The sequence below is a fragment of the Oryctolagus cuniculus genome, chromosome 10 (genome assembly GCF_964237555.1).
Source record: "Oryctolagus cuniculus chromosome 10, mOryCun1.1, whole genome shotgun sequence".
Lineage (NCBI taxonomy): Eukaryota > Metazoa > Chordata > Mammalia > Lagomorpha > Leporidae > Oryctolagus > Oryctolagus cuniculus.
The window spans coordinates 90,801,761-90,812,483 of record NC_091441.1 but is presented as its reverse complement, the minus strand read 5'-3'; the positions used below and the strand labels follow the sequence as shown (position 1 = coordinate 90,812,483).

Genomic DNA, 10,723 nt, shown 5'->3' with positions numbered 1-10,723 from the left:
TGGCCCTCAAAATCCAAAAATTTTCTATTTAGCCTACTAAAGAAAAAAAAATACTGACCCCTGCTTTAATCTCCTTCTTTGAGGATATATTCTTTAATTATCCAGCTCTTCTCAAATAGCACATAATCTGCTCTTAATAAGAGAGTCTGATGATTTGAATCTTGTAAGCTTTAAGCATTTCTCCATTATCTAATATAAAACATGACTAATTGAAAATGACATTCACAAAAATTTATTGGGCATATACTCTGTGCCTGCAACTGTTCCAGGTGCCGTGGGATAGCAATTAATGAAACACAAAGAATTCCATTTTTCAGAAACATCATGAGATACTTCTAGCCAATTCTGATTTCATTTGGAAATAGGAGTTAAAAATCATTGTTAATACATAATTATCCTGTACATCCTTTGTTGTTTTGGGCAGACATCATAATCAAGTTTGTTGAATTGTTATAGAGGACTCAGCACTGGTTGGAAGAATATCCGTAGAGCATCCAAAACTGGGTCTGCTAATCACGAGTGCAGGAAGCCAGTTATTGATGCTTGGATGGTAGAAGAAGCTAGGAGTTTATGTGTAATATGCAGAGTAAGGAGTCAAGTGGCTGTGGCTCCAATTCCCCAACTCACCAAAGGATTAAGGGCAGTGAGTTCTAAAGATTAAAATGGAGGTTGAGCAGTGTGTGATCAGCTTGTGTGTAAGCCTCTGGTTGGTCCACAGTGTTTGTGGCTTTCCTTGGACTGGTCAGGTTTAGCAGAATGGTGTGATTATCTGAAAACACTGAGATGGCAAAGTGAGTTCTGGCTCATCTTGGATTTATGGGCAGATTGGTTGTTATTTTGTTTGATCAGGGCCTGAGATTCCTGTAAAATAAAATAGAATCTGATAGTTGGATGTTAGCCACAGAAATGGGTTCTATATAGCTGGCCTGACCTTTGTACCACTCCCTTAATTTAGTGTCTATTCTATTTTTTTTAAGATTTATTTTATTTATTAGAAAGTCATAGTTACACAGAGAGAGAGACAAAAAGAGAGAGAGTGAGAGAAAAATCTTCCACCCACTTGTTCACTTCCCGAATGGCCACAACAGCCAGGGATGGACCAAGCCGGAGTCAGGCAATAGTGCTTTTATGGATCTACTACATGGTTGCAGGGGCCCAAGGACTTGGGGCATCTTCCACTGCTTTCCCAGGTGCGTTAGCAGGGAACTGAACTAGAAGTGGAACCCCACGGACTTTAACCAGTGCCCTTATGGATTGCTGGAGAAACAAGTGGCAGCTTTATCTGCTATGCCACAACGTTGGCCCCAGTGGTTATTCTTTAGTAAGGAGTTGACTTGTAATCACCGCAGTGAAGACAGAAGGAACACTGAGCTAAGGGATAGACGCTGGGGCATGATAAAAGTGCACACAAAAGGCATTAAACATGAGGGCTCAGTTTCTTGATGGCATTTTAAATATTTAAATTCATATCATTAATCTTTTATATACCCACTTAATAGCCATGGGTAGCCATTGATCACATAGATATTGAGCGCTTGAAATGTGGTCAGACTAAATTGACATATTCCTTAAGTGTAAAATATACACCTAATTTCAAAGATTTATTTCGAGAAAATAATATGAAATATCTCTTTAATAACTTTGTATTGATTACATGTTGGATAATATTTTGGATCTATTTAGTTAAATGAAACATTAATAAAATTAGTTTCATTAGTTCTTTTATTTGTGGCTTTGTAACCATAAAACATTTGAATTCACATATCTAGCATACATTATATTTCTACTGAATAGCATAATCATCTAGGTACCTCCTTTGTGTTTAGCTGGTGTTTCTCAAATATGGATTTTTAGTAGATAAGAATGAACATTGGGTGAAGCAAAGTTTTAAAAGTTAATTGCTGGGTTCAGAGTTTCGAAGATGTTAATTAGAATCATGAATTTACAGGTGTATAGGAATTGCTTACAGTATTTCCTAGGTCCCTTTTACTGGGAACCTTCTGTGGACACCCTTTGCCAGTCTCTGATCCAAGTGGCAGCACTGTGCTGCTCCTCTTGGAGCCTGGTACCAAGGCATGTACAACAGAATAGCCTTTAATTCACAAGGTCCATCTTTAGCTTATTTTCAGGATCTTTCCTTGTTTTTGCAAATAAAATCAATGACAGTTCTTAAATATTTTTACATCATTCAAACAAAATTCACCAAATTTTGATATTTGGTTGATTTAAAAATGTAAGTATTAACATAAACTGGATTTGTCAAAATGATTACTTTTCAACATACACAGAAACTTCAAAAAGTTTGTGGAAAATGGGATTAAAAGATAAATTTATAGTGGTGCAAAGCCTTTTTAAAAATTATTTATTTAGTTGAAAGGTGAGGTTACAGAGGGAGGGGAAGAGACAGAGAGAAAGAGATCTTTTATCCTCTAGTTCATTCCCCAGATGGCTGCAACCACCAAGGCTGGGTGGAGCCTGGGTCTGCCACATGTCTGGCAGAGTCCCAAGTACTTCTGCCATCTTCCACTGCTTACCGGATGCATTTGCAGGGAGTTGGATCTGAAGCAGAGTAACTGGGACTTGAACTGGTACTCTGATAGAGGATTCTGGTATTGGCAGACAGCAGCATAATCCACTGAGTTACAATGCCAGATCCATTGTGCAAAAATTTTTGAAATTCATGCATACACGAATCTTTAAAAAGTTCATGAATGGGTGGGCCTTATGGTATAATGGGTTAAGCCTGCCATCAGGTCCCACTTCTGCTTCTGATCTGGCTTCTTGCTAATGCCCACTTTGGGAGTCAGTAGATGATGACTACCTACCATGCATGCGGGAGACCCACAGGGAGTTCATGGCTCCTGGCTTCAGCTTGACTCATCCCTTGCTGTTATACACATTTGAGAAATGAGTTACAGGATGTAAAATCTCTCTTTCTTTCTGTTGCTCTTTCCAGTAAAAACAAAATGAGCTTTAGAAAAAAATTAAATACTTCATGGAAAATACATGTTATGAAAAAATCATGCATAGATTTCAAATTTTTTTGCATTAAAATATTATTTTAATTCAATTTTCCATGAACTTTTTGAAGTCCCTACATATGTAGTAGTAAATTGACTTGTCCATTTGTTTGGTGATACAGAGAGAATTCCAGTGATGAATAGTGCAGAATTATTCATTGCTAAGTCATATTTCTGATAGAAGAACATACCACTTAAAAGACTTGTACCCTAGGAAGTGATAAATTCCAGGAAGCTATTGAGGTGGGACCCCACTGATAAATGTTGCTATGTAGTATATATGGAAGTCCTTGTTACAAGAGAACCAAGCAATTTCTAGGTGGTAGCCGCAGTGTTATCAGCCTTGAATGAGTCTTCTGTCATCCCTGCCATTCCAGAGTGTGACGCTGTCCTCTGAAGACATCAATCTCACATGTTTGGATTGACAAAATCGCAGCTCTGTGCTTCTTAGAACTTGAAGTTGTTCCCAGACCTTCATCGAAACATTATCCCCAGCAGGAAATCCAGGACCTATTTGTCCCAGGGACTTGCTATGATTGTTGACATTTTGGTAAAGGCTGTATGAACATTTCTGTTAACATGGCTTCTGGCAGAAACTTGGGTAGAAACTGTGCATTCTAACAACTCACCAAAGGCAGCTGTTCCCCATAGTGACAGAAGTCGATTGCTATGTTAAATGCTCCCCTCCCCGTTATCTCTCCTTCTGTTGTCTAGATCTTATAACTGAAGCAAAAAAAGTGTAATTCATTCCTTCTCATCTTCTTTTTTGTCTTTTGTGGCACCAAGCTTACACATTGGAATAAATGTGGATGTCGTAGTAAGCAAAGCTGTGAAGAAGCTGAATTAGTGAGCTCTTGATGGGTCTGGGCCATTTATCCAAGCTGGATGTGGCAAAGTTGATCTGATTGGACCTTAATGATGAATCTCTATAGTTAATTGACTCAGCGCAGTAGTCGGCTGAACTGACCATTAAAGCAAACCAAACCTAGTAAATTGACTGTATTTGATCCTGTTTCCCAGTCAAGCCAATGCAGCCAGAAATCCAAGAAATAGTCATCTAACTAGGAAACAAAACAAACAAATAAAAACAGAGTACAAATGAATATATATAGCTGAAATATGCCTTTCCCATGTTGTGTTCATGCAATAGATAAAATGAGGGTTTTTAAGCTGTTGTTCACTGGAGATGCCCACGTGAGGACTTGTAGATGTTCAGAACATCTTTGCAAGGTTGGCATTGACATTTCAGTTTAAAGTTGGAAAGTGTTCTCTTGCAATGAGGATTTAATGTGTATACATGTGTGTGCTTGTGTATATATATATCTGTATGGTGTAAAATACAAAATGCCAGCTTTTAAACCAGTAATTAAATTATGGTAAATTTGATGCAAGATGTCACTTTTCACTTTCAGAGAAAAATAATTTTTTGGGTGTTTTTTAATACAAATAATACATTTCACTATTGAGAAGCTGGAATTTTAAACAGGCAGGTTAAAGGGGAAAATTAGCTGTGATTCCACCAGATGGAGATGACCCCACAAAGATGTCAATATTTACCTTTCCAGACCCTCTTCTCATACTACAATATGATATTTTATCATCAAGTCTTCTAAATTGCATTTGTAATGTCATTATTGCTTTTTGGAAAAAGATTTATTTATTTATTTGAAAAACTGAGTTACACATAGAGAGAGATATATCTTCCATTTGCTGGTTCACTCCCCAAATAGCCACACAACCAGAGCTGGGATGATCTAAAACCAAGAGCTAGGAGTTTCATCAGAGTCTCCCCTTGGCTGCAGGGACCCAAGTACTTGAGCAATCTTCTCTTGCTTTCCCAGGCTCGTTAACAGGGAGCAAGATCAAAAGCGGAGAAGCCAGGACTTGAACTGGTGCCCATATGGGATGTCAGCTCTGCAGAATGCAGCTTTACCCGCTATACCACAGTGTTGGCCCCTATTATTGCTTTTTATATTCTGTTAATAATTTTAGTTCATAAAATTTACTGGATATATATTTCCTATAGCATGTGTAAATAATATCTTCGTTTTCTTAGAGAGAGAGAAAAAAATCTTTCCTCTGCTGATTCACTCCCCAAATGCCTGCACTAGCCAAGGCCTGGTCAAGCTGAAGCCAGGAAATAAAAACTCCATCTGAATCTCCCACATGGATGGCAGGGACCTACATACTTGAGCTGTCACCTGCTGTCTCTCAGGGTGCACATTAGCAGGAAGCTGGCATTTGAAGTGGAGTTGAGACTGGAATCCAGCCCTCCAATATGGGATGTGGGTCTCGCATGCCATGCTTTAACGGCTGTGCCAAATGCCCACCCTCGTTTATATTTTATTTAATTAATTCCCTGTTGTTGGATGATTGTTCTCAGTTGCTTGCTGTTGTAAACAATGATTCAGGAAATATGTCTAGACATATGTTTACTTGCTCAGTTTTTACTCTGGATATATTCCTAAAGCTGGAGAAATATATTTTATTTTTGCTATATTTTACCAAATTGTCTTTCAGAAATGTCAGCATATAATTCATTGCTTAATATGCAAGATAATAGTGAAGCAAATCCCTGACCACCTAGGAATATCTAGATATGAACACCTTTTGAATATTCAATTTTTATAATTTAGCAATAGTATCATCTTATAAACAAAGCTGTAATGCAAAGCACATCTAACATCTAGATATTTTTAAAAAAGCATTCAGAAATAGTCTCATTAAACAAATCTGATTTTTGTTCCTATTTAATGGCTAATTTCTGCAAAGTCAATTAACTTAGCACAGCAGTGTCTGAATTGACCATTAAGCCAGAGCAAACCTACTAAATTAACAATGCTTTTCCCCTGTTTTCTACTCATACTAACATAAAAACCTGTGTAACTGGAAACATGCAGAAATTATGAATGCATGGAGCATTAGTGAACTTCAGAAGCCCCTTTCAAACCAGTATTTAATGGCTACCCCCTCCTTACCATAGAAGTGATGACTGCCCCACGTCATAAAAAAACTTTTGTGTACCCTTGTTCTATTTTCTATCTTGTGCCAATTTAATTCTCAGGTCAAACCCAAGATCCAACGAGAAAGGAGAGGAAATTTTCCTTTCTTCTACAATGGAATATTATTCTGCCTTAAAAAGGAATGGAATTCTGACATCTGCTGCAACATAGTTGAACCTTAAAGACATTCTGGTAAGCGGGAACTCGCGCTGTGGTGTAGTAGGTTAAGCCCAGCCTGTGGTGTGGAATCCCATTTGGATGCTGGTTCCAAAGCTGGCTGCTCCACTTCCCATACAGCTCCCTATTGGTAGTCTGGGAAAGCAGCGGAAGATGGCCCAAGTGCTTGGGTCCCTGCACCCATGTAGGAGACCCGGAGGAAGCTCCTGGCTTGGAATCAGCCACGTTTTGGCCATTACAGCCATTTGGAGGATAAACCCAGCAGATGGATGACCTCTCTCTGTCTCCTCTCTCTTCAGTAAGTAGGCCTCTCAAATAAATAATTAAATCTTTAAAAAAAAGACATTCTAATAAGTGAAATAAACCAGCAGCAAAAAGACAGATACTGTATGATTTCATTTATATGAAGTACCTACAGAAGTCGAATTAACACACAGAGAAAGCAGATGCATAGTTACCAGAGGCTGAATGAGGAAATGTGTATGTAAAATACATAAAAACCATACAGTCTAAGAAAGGAATTGCTCCTTTGTTGAATATGTCTACTATAGTGTATGAGAGCTCTAGTTCTATATCTTTATTTAATTTTTTAAAGGTATACAAATTTCGTGTATCTCATGTATACAGATTTAGTAACATAGTGGTACTTCCCATCCTTCTCTCCTCCGTGCTCCCACCCTTCTTCCTCCTTCTCCTATTCCTTCTCTTAATTTTTAAAATGAACTACTTTCAGTTTACATCTTCATCTGTTTTTTTCTTTAGCTATTGCAATGGGTTTGTGGTGGTATATCATTGTGGTTTTAATTTCATTTGTGTTTTCTTGATGATTAATGATGTTTAACATGTTTTAGTAAGTGCATCGGCATTTGGATATTCTGTTTTGTGAAGTATCATTTACCTGTTTTTCTACTGGATTGTCTTTTGGTTTTTCTTATTGATTTATAAGAGCCCCTTATTCTATTGGAAAGCCTTTCTGGAATACCTGTATTCCACAAAATATTCCCATTTAATGGCTTGTTTTTTAATTCTTAATGATGCCTCTTGATAAATGGAAATAATTTTATTATAGCATAATTAATCATGTATTTCCTCAATGGCTAGTGCTTTTGTGTTCTGTTTAATTTGATAAATCATTGTTTGTCCAATATTCCTGAGAATATTCGCATGTGTTATTTTCAATACTTTTACATTTTCACTTTTCCATTTAGATCTACATGGAATTGAATTTTGTATATGGAACGAATTTGATTAGTGGTGCGTGTTGAAACTCTTTTAATGACTAGTCAATTGACATAGCAATTATTGAAAGTATCAGTTTTACCCATTATACTTCAATGCCAACCTTTGTCATAAGACCAGAGTTAATGATATGGTTTGTTTTCTGGACTCTTCGTTTCAATACATTGGCCTTTTATCTATTCTTACATGAGTATCTTCCTGTAGCTCTACTGAGATGACTGTTATTTCTCTCCTTTTCCATTATTAAGGTCATGAATTTTATTGACTGGTCTTCAAATATTGGATCAACTTTAATTACTGGATAAAGCCAATTTGATCACAGTGTCTTTTTCCTTGATATATCATTGGTTTAGTTGACTAACATTTTAAGATTTTTTAATTTGTTTTGCTGTGTGTTTACATTTATGGCTGATATTGTTTTTTTTTTCTCCATCAGAGTAAAAGTTTTAATTTTATATTTTGTTGAATATCTTTGGTTTTAATGATTAACAAAAACTTAAAAGATCCCCAGATTTTTTTACTCTTAACGTTCAAATCCCAAAATTATATATAATTAGTCCAAGTCATATAGCAAGGAATTCTGAAAACTGAATGCACAGTGAGTCACATGATCTTTAATAATCTGCACACTACCATCCTGCATATTGGTTTCTTTTAGGCTGTCAAAATCTGGTATATTGTGAACTGCTGTTGTGGTCAGTAATGAAGATAGATGATCTCCACGGAATTCTTTCTCTTCATTTAGTACTGATTCTTTTGAAGTGTCTTTTTCTTCAGCTGAGTAAGTAGCACTCATTTCTTTGAAAACTTGAGGTTCCATTTTTGACTCAGGTTTCTGAGATTTTTCAAATAGCATCTGAGAAGCATTGAGAGACTCCTGTTCAGTTGCAGTTGAACCACAACTGTCTATTTCTAGTGCTTTAGCTGCTATTGATGAGTCAGAATCAGTTGTACGAGTGATAAGATGGTCTACATTTTCCTTTTCAGTTAGATGACTTCCTTCATTGACTTTGTCTTCCTTTCCTTGAAGCTTATCAGAGTTACTAGATTCTTGTACCTCTGCATGAATTTGAATCTTTTTATCATTAACTTGAAGGACTTCAATTAACGGTGGGTTTGGTGGCACTGTCTGTCTCACTGGACAGCTCAGAACCTCTTCAAGAAACTCATCAACATTTTCTTCGTTGACAAACAACCTTTCCTCCAAAGATGCGTCGTTTAAGCCGTAAAACCACTGCTTCCAGTGTCCATAGCTCCCCGGAGATTTGGTCAGTTCTATCACGGCATTGTCTGAGGAAATGCTAATCACCGGCTCTCTGGTGCTCAGCTTATTCTCGGGCGCAAACTGCAGAAGGAAGGAGTAAGCCGAGTCCTGCGCGGAGAAGCACACGTGGTACCCGAGGGGGCTCACGTCCCCTCGAAGGCTTTGCGGCTGGATGCGCGGCACGCCAATGAGCAGGGTCAGGGTTTCCTCATCCTGGTTACACTGCAAGGGGGGACACACAGGTCCCCTCCTCTCGGGGCAGGGACCACCGCCCATGGCCCGGTCCCTGGGCTCGCGGCCCTAGCCCGGCCGGCGCACGCCCCCTCCTCCGGCGGGAGGCTGCCCGTCGAGGCCCAGCGCTGAGGGACCAGAGGGGTCTCTGTCCCTGTCCCCAGGAGGCGGCGGCGACCCCGCGACCCCGTCAAAGTCCCGCTCCTCTCCAGCGCCAGCCGGTGGAGGTGCCACCTCGGGGGCACCTGCGGCGGGGACCCTAACGGCCGCGGCTCGGCCGGAATCCGGGGCTCCGTCCCCCGCGAGACCCCCGGCCGGTCCCGCCTCCTCCTCTTCCTCTGAGGCGCGGGTCGCGTCCTGATATTGGTCTTTGGTTTCATTTCTTGTAATTTCAAAATTGTGATTTGGCATTAAATTGAGAATTATTCTTGTGTTCTATGACTCAATTCCTCATATGTGTATCAGAATATGCATATATTTATGTATATATAGGCTATTCAGATATTTTATGCAGTTTGTCATTTTTATAACTTATAAATGTGCATATTTAATATAAATTTTCAAAATTATTGGCATAAACTTGTTTGTAATAACTTATCTGTTTAATGACTTTAGGATCTTCAGTCATCTTTCACTTGATTAGACTTTCTAAGAGATTACCAATTTTATTTTTTTCTTAGAGAACAACTTTTTTCTCTGTCAATCTTCTCTCTACTAAAATTGTTTTGCATATTATTGATTTCTGCCACTATTTTTTAATGTTTTCTTTCTATTTCCATTTGCTAAAGTTTTCATGGGCTTTCTCACATTAAATATAACCACTCATTTTTTTCACATTGCATCACATAAATGGAATAGAAAGTAAGATGTTGGTATTATTGGTTCCATTTTCTGTTTTTTACAGTATTTGCTTTCAGTCAAGCAGTATTATCATAATCACTATTTTTAATAAATAAAATAGGTTAACTAATTTTTGTCCCACATACATTTTTTCATGTATTTATTTTATTTGGAAAGGAAAGAGAAAGAGAGAGAGAGGGAGAGAGATACCTTCTACTTTTTCACTCTCGAGTGATATCATCTCACCCCAGTTAGCCAGGTTTGAGTCTCCCAAGGGCTGCATTATCAAGAAGCTGGAATTGGGTGAAGAACCAGGACCTGAATCTAACTCTGGTATGGAATGTGGGCATCTCAAGAGGCAGCTTAATCACTGGGCCAAATGACTGTCTTTGAACCATATCATTTTGGTAGCAGTTTAATAGAAATATTTAGAGTTGTAAGTGACTCATATTTGCATAATATCCTCATTTCTCCTACATGGATAATCTAATTTCCAATCCTCTAGCTATTTCTGTAATCTTCCAAAGCTGATTACAAATGGCTAGTTAATAGCTTTTTCTATGAACTAAGATTCTTTCTTTTCTTTTTCTTTTTTTAAACTTTTAAAAAATCTAATGTACTTTTTAAAAATGTAATGTAACTTTTTAAACATGTAATGTACAAATTTATGGGGCACAGAGTGATATTTTGACATACCAGTGTGTACTGATCAGATAAGGTGCTATGGTTTGAATTGGATATGACTGCCAAAGACATGAAGGTATTTATTCCTTGAGGTCATAAGGTAATGGTATGAAGAAGTGTGGAAACTTAATCCAATTATGATATTTGGAAGATGGGCTTCATTGGAGAACCTCGGGTCATCGGGAGTATATCCGTGGAATGTAGTTCTCACCAGAGGGTTAGTTATAAAGCTGAGTTGGGCTCTTTCTCACTGCTTCCTGGCTCAC

At 38.1% G+C, this 10,723-nt stretch overlaps 1 pseudogene; it reads right to left on the bottom strand.

Moving 5' to 3' along the window:
- Nucleotides 1-7,855: 7,855 nt before the first annotated feature.
- Nucleotides 7,856-9,211, bottom strand: LOC103349243 (protein kintoun pseudogene; annotated as a pseudogene).
- Between the last annotated feature and the right edge of the window lie 1,512 nt (nt 9,212-10,723).